We start from the raw sequence: 9,082 nt of genomic DNA, 5'->3' as shown, positions 1-9,082 counted from the left end.
ACAGTTTCCTCTAATGATAGAAATGTGAGTCATTTATTATGGTGTTTTTATTTGTATTTTCACATTTTTCTACCATGAACACGTACAGCTTGCATAAAAATATCTTAAAATATGTTGTAAAAGAAGAGTAAACAGGACAGGGAACTGGAGTGGGTGAGGGGCAGGCTCCACAACCTCCTACTTACAGCTGCTGGGGAGATGCTGCCCCCCACCTAACCCGCCCCCCGGGGCGGAAAAGCTATACCTCCAGCCAAACTCCACCCACGATGACCACCCCTGCAGGGCCTGAGAGAAGGCAGCCTGCAAATTTCCCAAAACCCAGTGTAAACCCAAATATGCCTCGTCCTGGCAGAAAACCTTGAGCCAAGCGCTTGGCTTCTAAGAGATCCGACTGTGATCTATGGGTTACCGCCACAGGCTGTTCAACACCTGCCACGATAATTACATGGGGCAGCTCTCTGTTGAGGAGGAATGAACAAAATTCTTGTTAGAAGGACATTCTAGTTTTTAACCTCTCTTTACCCATGATGGCCCCTGTTACAGCCCACAGCGGGACCTAAACTAACGGGGGCTGGAGCAGGGAGCCACCGCACGGCACAGGACACGGGAAGCAGGGCCGACACCTCGCAGCCCTCTCTGTTCTGCACGTTAGGGGCCAGAGGTGCCCACATGCAACAGCAGAGCCTGGAGAGCACGGCAGCCAGGCACCAGGTGGGGACAGGGAACCGGTGCCCCCCAGGCAATGTGCGCACAAGTGACGTGTCCCCTCGGGGCCGTCGAAGCCCTGGACCCTCCTCTCGCTCACTACCCCCTCCGCTTCCCTGACAGCCTGGAGGGCCAGGGACCAGGACAGCAGAGCCACAGGGTGGACAGAGCCTGGGTCCCCAGGTCACTGGAGGAGCGCCGTTACCTTAAAGGGCCAGACAGGAAAGGTACTGTCATGTCACAACTCCCCAGCTCTGCCTCTGGCGTCAGAAGCAGCCGCAGCCACAGGTGGGTGAAGGGCGTGGCACGTCCCGCACAGATCAGCCCAGCACCCGGCCCACTGCCCTGCTGGCCGGCGTCTGCAGGCCCCGGGGCTGAGAGCAGAGCCTCCAGTGACAGCTGCCCAGCAAGGACATCTGCCCTGGATTCTGTGTGAGGGAAGTAGGAACTCACACTGTTTTAATCCGCCGAGACCCTGCGACCATTTATTATGCAGCTGCAGTTGAACTCCCTTGCCCGATACAACAGCCTTCCAAAGGCAAATGGAGAACAGCGGGTTGGACAATTTTTAGGTTTTTTAAATCAGGGCTTGGGGCATGTGAAAACATTATTCTATTTGCTACTTTCTTTATAAGCCACACTGGTATAAAGTTGCAGAATGAAGGTTTTACAAGATTACAAGAAGAGATGGGATAACAGGGGCCAGACGTCCTCCCGTCTGAAACAACCAAAAAGCTGACAAAATACATGAAACAACTGTTTTCAAGATACTGTGCATGGGTCAGCAATGGACAGGATCCCCGAGGGAGTGAAAACGAAGGAGGTGAGCACAGAACCGCCCCAGGTTGCTGCCCAAGGGACAGCGAGAAACCCACAGGACGCAGACAGGACAGCTGGAGCTCCAGGGACAGAGACAGGACACCAGGGAGCCTGGAGCGTCAAGCGCTCAGCGCAGCCGTGTGTGTGAGGGCAATAAAGATCAGAGCAGAGATGAGCAAAACAGAGAAAGGAAAAACCAAAGAGAAAGATCAATGCATCCGAAAGCTGGGTTTCTGCAAAGATCAATACAACGGAAAAACGTCTAGGCGACTGATCAGGAAAAAACAGGAGAGAAGACGCGCGTTTCTGACATCAGGAACCAGAGAACGGACATCCCTACACATCTTCAGATGTTAGGAGGGTAACGGGGAACTTCAGGATGGACGGCTGTCCCAGGATCGTGCGACGTGGCTGAGCTCCCAGCTCCCAGGGCTCACTCAGGAAGAAACTGTCCGCAACAGCCCTGTGTTTACTGAAGAGTTTGAGATCACAGTTTAAAACCCTCGCAGGAAGCCCAGCCCAGCCCGGGGGCTTTCCTGGGAAACTGGAGCAGACCTCTAAGCAGCACTAAGCCGCGTGCCCCCTGCTCTCCCCAAACACTGGAGAGCAGGCAGCGCCTCACACCCGCTCTGGGAGGCAAGGTCTACCCTGATACGCAAAGCAGACAAAGACATTCCAGGAAAGAACAAAGCCCAGCGCCCCTGGTGAACACAGATGCAGTCATGCCCAGTGAGGCAGAACTCGGGAGAAAGGGCTGCCAGGGGCGCGGACCCCGCGGGTGAGGACACTCCTGATTGTGGCGACGGCTGCACAGACCGGACACAGCACAGTCCCCAGAGCGCGCACCGCGAACACGAACTCCTGCTGTCCTGTCAGAGGAATCCCCACGAGGCTTTTTATTTTCCTCAGTGAAAATTCATCCAGACAGAGGTCGGAAAAGGGAATCGTCACTGGTTAAGCTTCCACCGCGGACCTGACCGTAGAACACAAGGGGACGAGCCTGCGGGCTGTTTGTGGGCCTCTGAGCTCCGTGGGCTGGGTGACAGCAGCCTGTACCCACCCAGCCGCCCGCCCGAGCTCCCCTGGGGCTGGGCATCCAGACGCCGGCAGGCACCATCCCTCTGCTCAATGAGCTGGTCATCCGGTGGGCACCCAGCTCTGAACAGACCACCCTTCAAAGGAGGCTGACGGAAACCAGACAAGGCCAAGGAGAGCCCTGGGGACACAGCGTCAGATCACTGCCCACCCAGGGTCTGCGGGGGAAGTTCGCTGCAGTCTGCGTCGCCTCGGAGAGAAAGGCAACAGTGTCCAGAAAAAAGAAACTGATCAAATTAGCAGAGGGATAACTGACCCTGTACCCGAGCCAAGAAAAGGGGAGCTGAGAAGTAAGTCCTGAAACAACTAACACATTCTTACTTAAACTTTTTGCCAGTTTTGATTCAGTCACATGAGTCATCGTTGGACTGAGCGATCCCGGGATTTGCCTAAGTTTTCTGTGGGCTGGTAGCATATGAAGAGAAACCAAGGGACCAGGAGAGGAACACGTGGGATTTCTATTTTTCAAAATTAACTTCAAGATAAAGAAAACATGAACCACTGGACTTACCAATTCAGAAAGATCCTAAGTTATCGATGATGTTATTTTAAACACCAAAAAGCATCCCCTCACCCACTGACACACGTGGGCTGAGTTTTGTGCAGGTGCTACATGAGACAAGTAGTTACTAGTTCAAGTCCAAGGCCGACCCCAGGGAGCTACCGGCCAGCAGAGACATACAGTAACACACGAAATGTCCAAATTGACTATTTAAGCATCAAATTCAGTGATGTTTAACTGCGTTTCAACTGAATTCACCCAAAACTGTATTTGTAAACAAACCACATTTTCTCGTGTACCCCCAAAAGCACATGAAACTGTCACAATTCAAACGCTCGTTAAACCGGACGCTAAGTTGAGAGACCTGACATCTCGGGCACTGAAGGCCGGCAGCGCCCCGCCAGTGCACACGGTGGCGGGAGACGGGAGGCCGGGCCCAACTCCCTGGGTGCTGCCCTCAGAGCTCAGCCGGGACCCCGAGGCCCCCATTCCCTCACCACGGCACCTACTCCAGTTTCTTCCTGTTGGCAAGTGCCCAGGAAAGAGGCCGGCATCTCCAGCCAACAAGACAGAACCTCCGACTCAGCCAGCGGGAACCAGCACAGGCGCACGGACCTTCCAGCGTGCTCACCCATTTGTCAAATGGATGACGGTCCCAGCTCCGGAGACTGGGATGCTGTCGCTGTTCTGTTGACACCTGACCGTGGCACCTGTCCAGCCTGCCCCCGTGCCACCTCTTCTAATAAAATGTCCGCCTTCCCCCAGGCAAGGAGCCCTCCCCCGCTTCCAGGCCACGCGTCCTCGGGCAGGGCAGGTCCTATCCTTGGCTCCAGGAGCCACCAGGCCTGGGCCTGGTGGGCATGACCGCCCGCCGCCCAGGGTTCCCAGAACCCGCACACGATTCCCAGAACTCGGGCTTGTGACCGAGACTCATCTCCTGCACTTAGGCCATCGGAAGGGAAGCCGACGACAGCTGCCGGGCGTCACCAGGCAGGGAAGCTGAGTCATAGGACTGAGGAGGCGGCCGGGGACGCACAGAGGGGAGGAGCCCGCTGCGGTGTCCACACCCTGGACAAAGCCGGAGCTACCCCCGGATTCAGAGTCACAGGGCCCCACGTGCTTTCTTTTTACAACGACTTCCTTGACTCGCTAGTAACACAGTGCGGGGGGTGGGGTGGGGGGCCTTCCAGCTGCCCTGCTGCAGTTTCCAAGGAAGTTTTTCCAGATGCAGCTTCCAAAGGCGTTTTCAAGTGTAAAGTTGTGTCCAAACTGAGCACGGCCCCAGGACCACTCCCTGATGGCTGACGTCACACACAGCATCCCAGGTGGCCTCTGGAAGCTGCCTCGGGTCACCGAGGTCTCTTCTCTGCGCGCAGCACGCTGGGCGTTCTTAAAGCTGTGGACTCAGGACGCCGCAGAGTGGTCACCACCATTTTGGAAAAATAAATTAGCAACATTCACATACTTGATAAACGTCCCTCCGGGCTGTTGTGAGAATGAAGACTTCGACTTCATCCCAACAGGGGTCTAAGAGCAGAAACCTGCCTCAGGTAAGCCACGGGCTTCAGCCTACGCGGTGTCCTGCAGAGAGCGACAGCCAGAGGCTGCTTTGCTGACCTTAGGAAGCCTCACCCAGGGGAGAAGAGGCCAGCCCGGCCTTGGGGCCGAGCACGTCCCCGCAGGATGGGTGGCGGGAGACAGGGAACTCCCTGAACCCCAGGGAGACAGGGGAGGGGACGTGCAGCTGACAGCCTGCCCACCTCCCGGCCCGGGAACGCTCCCTCCCTCCGGCCACCTGTAGGCCAGAGGCCTCACCTGGGTGCACTGGGAAGCGGTGGGAAGTTGGATCCTCCCGTCGGCCGGTTTCCAGGAGCGCCAGTGGAGGCTGGTAAGGGGAGACGCTGTGCCTCGTGGGGCTAGTCCCCAGGGAGCACCAGGACCTTCTCCGAGTATGGGTATATGACCCCAAAGACGGGTGGTCACTCGCCCAGATCTCCAGAGGCGCTGGCACCCAGGGCTGGCCTCCTGCAGGCCCCCTCGGCCAGGCACGCCTGGATGGCCAGTTGCCCTCATCACAGGGCCGCAGGGCCTCCCTCCCCAGCACCCCAGTGGACCCGGGACCCCGAGAGGCGGGAACCGGAAGCTGGCCCAGGCCCAAACACACGGGTCAGCAGACGTCGAGGGATCTGAGGACAGCTGCCTGGCAGGCTGACCACAAGCCCGGGGGAGGAGCTCTCGCCAGCCCCCGGCCCCGGGCGCCCTCCGACGCCAGGGCTTCCTGTCACATGGACGGCGTCTTTGGAGCAGCCTGGACCGCGGGGTGGGAGCCAGCTTTAAGGAGGCGACCCCACGACCGCACAGACGAGGCCACGGAGAGAAGCACGGGGTCGGGGGTGGGGCGCGGGGGCTCTCCAGGACTCACGAGGCGGGAGGTGTAGAGCGCGTCGTCCCCGAGAGGTCCCGGCGGAGCGGAGGACGGAAGCCGGCCAAGTAGACGGCACACTGCTTAGGTTTTAGCGCTAGCTGTTTCATCATCACTGTGACAAACGTCTCCTGTAGTGCTGAGCAGAGTAAAATACTCAAAAACTAAACAAGTATTTCTACAAAAGCTGAGCTGAACTGAGTACCACACCCGCTGGTGAAGGGACCAGCTGCAGCCCCGGAGCCCGAGGGCTCCAGATCCTAGGGCAGCTAGAACACCACTTTCTACTTTCCAGGGTCAAACCGGAATCACAGGACACTCTCGGACCATCATTTCTGAAGCCCAACCACGAGGCAGAACAGTCCACTCTCGGGCCCCACCTGGACACACCCTAAAACACCCTGAGCAGGACACAAGTCTGATATGCCCAAAGATTCCCATTCAGTCTTTCTCGGGGGGCTGAGGGGAGGTGGGAGAGGGGAGGATCCCGAAAGCAAAGGGATGAAGTGATGGCTGGACGGCCCAGTTAAGCCTGGGGCCAGGGTCTTCACTTACCCTCACATCTTTTAAGTCCCCAATTGCCACCAAATCATTTTTTAAAAATAGAAAACAGCAGCAGATGCATGAGACCAGAGACCTGGGAGAAAAGCTGAAAGTGACTGAATGTTTCTGCACAAATGGAACTTGTGACATGACTGCACCCCAACGAGCAGCCCCCCAGGAACGCGCCAGACTGGACCCCGTAGCCCACAGGCGGCAACATGGCGCCTCCGAGCTGGTCTCTCTCTCTCAACATCACCGCCCCCCTCTGTGTCCCCAGCTCCGGGCCCCCAGTTGGACCACCTCCCACCAGGACTCAGTTCTCCCCCTGTCCCAGGTCCACACGGGTAGCGATGGGAGCTTCCTCCCCCTGCGTCTGTGTCTACGCAGCTGTCAGCTGGGTCTGTGTCCATGTCAGCGATAATCCGCTTGGTTCTGTGAGGGATCTGGTCAGCTTAGCACACCCTGCCCCCTCACAGAATCAACGAGACCACGCAAGGTCATTGCAAAACATCTTTAAAAACTATAAAACCCCACGAAAGCATGAGGCAAAGGAGGATTTCTGGAAATCTCGCCTGTGTTACCTGTTTATTATATCACTTTCCCTGCCTGCCCTCAGCTGTTTTACAAAACCCTGAGGTTCTGTGGAGAATCTCACCACCCGCAGGAGGCTACAACAACCACATTTTAAAATATTGTTCATTTTAAAAACTCATTCAGATGTGAGGGCAAAGCACAGCACAAGTATTAGACTTTGGCCAGATGTGAAAAATGGCTTCAGGATCCAGGTTTTTTCCACTAACTCACTGAAGAATTAAATGACTGCCTCCAGGACACCCTCACTTGGCCTGTTACGGTCCCCCTCCTCAGAGCCTGATGCCCTCCTGCTGGCCCGCCTCGGCTGGCTGTCTGGCCCTGCACGCGGGAAGGAAGCCCGTGCCTGTCTCTCTCGGAGGAGCAGTTTCCAGGCTGCGAGGGGGAGTCCCGCCGAGGACCCCGAAGGAAGCTGCCAGTATAGCCGGCGGCCACTAGGAGAGTGGTGTGTCCGTGTACTTTGTTTTCAAAGTAGGAACACTGACCGCCCACTTCCTGAATAGTCCACTCAATATTTTACAACTTTTGCAGGCTCTTCATGGTGCCAAAGTACTCTGGCTCAGCCAAGAAAAGTGGAAACTATTTTTGGCATTCAGAAGGGCAGCTGTAGGACGCTGAATACAGTCAGCGCCTGAAACGCAGGCTGCCTTTACAGATTTTGAAAATTTCTAATCAGCGGCGCATCCAAAAAGGCCTGCTGCACTCGGCGGCATCCGGGGCCGGGATCCTCTAGGGAGGGCGGGGGTCGGCCGGCGAGGGCGCGATACGTCCTGCCAACCGGAGCGCCGCGTCTCCGATGGCACCACCTGGGCGCGCCCCGGCTGGAGATGAGGGCGGGGACGTGCCCCGGGAGCAAACCCGCTTGGACCCCTCCTGTATCCACCCCCGGGCCGTCCGCGCTGCCCCGCAACTCGGGGACCCGCACCGCGGCGCCTCTCGGAACTCGGCCAGGCTAACTCACGGCGCAGAGAAAGCCCCAGAGAACCGTGCGCCCCACGGGCCCCGGGACAACCCGGGCAGGAGGCTCTCGGCGCCCCGGCAGATGCGGGGACGTGAGGCCACGGAGGGTGCGCCACGGAGGGCCCCTCCCCGCCCCAGAGCCGGGACAGGGGTGCCGCGCTCGGGGAGGAGGGGAAAACGGGGAGCGGGAACCGCCGAGCAGAAGGAGGGGGGAGGGGGGAGGGGAAAGGAAGGGGGAGGAGGGGGAAGCCGGGCCCCAGGAGAAGAGGGGGCCGGAGAGGGGCGGCAGGGGGAGGAAGGCGAGCGGAGGAGGGGAGCCAGCAGGGCCGGGCCGGGCAGGGCGGGGGCTTTCCCCGGCGGCTGCCGACAACTTTCCCGTCCCTCGGGGATGCCGAGCTCCGAACAAAGGCGGCCCCGGAGGCGGCGCGCGCTGCGCTCAGGTCCGCCCCCCGCCCGGCCACGGAGGACAAAGGCGCCGCAGCGCGACCCTCCCCCCGGCCCCCGGAACACGGCCGCCCCGCGCGCCCAGGTCCCCCGCGCCCCGCCGGACTCACAGGATGGAGGTCTGCGGCGCCACGGCGGGGACACGCAACAATCAGGGAAGAGTGAAAGGGCGAAAGTGTGTGGAACAGAGAGCTCAGAGAAAACTTAGGGCTACAGCGGCCAGAGAAGCCTTCAGGGAATAAATGAGGCTGCGAAGCTGGTCTGGTAGCACGGGTACAATTTAACTGGGGAGAAAGGAGACTTTAGTTGGGAGGAACGGAAGAAAGAAATCAATGCGTGTGGTTACAGGGAGGCTTGGACTGAAGGCAGAAGATGGAGCCCAGGCTAGGTGGAGGCGGCAGGAAGCACAGCTGGGAGGGCCTGACAGGGAGGGCGTCCTGGTGGGAGGACTAGAGGAAGCGGGGGGGGGGGGGGGGGGGCGCCAGCTGTGCACATGCGCGCGGCTCCTCCCCGCCCGCCCCCGCCTCCCCAAGGGCCGGGGCGGGGCGAGGACCTCCTGCCGGGCGTCGGGCCGCGGCGCTGCCCAGGGTGCGGAGCTCAGGTTGGGCCCCCGGGTTCCAGTCGCAGGTCTGCGCCCACGACCGGAGGCCTCGGCCAAGTTGCTCCGCCTCGCCTAGCCGCCGTTTCCATGTGTGTGCAGTAGGGGTGGAGGTTGTTTTATAACACACGTTCGCAGTGCTTAGCAAGCTGCAGTCAGGATTCCAAGCGCTTGCTGGAGCCCCTCTCTCTGGCTCTCTGGCTCTCAGTCTCCCTCCCTCTCTCTCTCTCTCTCTCTCTCTCTCTCTCTCTCTGTCTCTCAGTCTCCCTCTCTCTCTCTCTCTCTCTCTCTCTCTCTCTCGCCCCCTCCCCCTCCGCCTGTCTCTGTCTCTGTCTGACATGTACAAACACCCGCTGCAGCAGGATCGGAGCCAGGGGTCTGAGCCTGTGAGGCCTGTTAAGCA

Source organism: Lipotes vexillifer, unplaced genomic scaffold (genome assembly GCF_000442215.2).
Source record: "Lipotes vexillifer unplaced genomic scaffold, Lipotes_vexillifer_v1.1 scaffold356, whole genome shotgun sequence".
Classification (NCBI taxonomy): domain Eukaryota; kingdom Metazoa; phylum Chordata; class Mammalia; order Artiodactyla; family Lipotidae; genus Lipotes; species Lipotes vexillifer.
The sequence above is the reverse complement of the archived record's forward strand: the minus strand, read 5'-3'. Positions refer to the sequence as shown.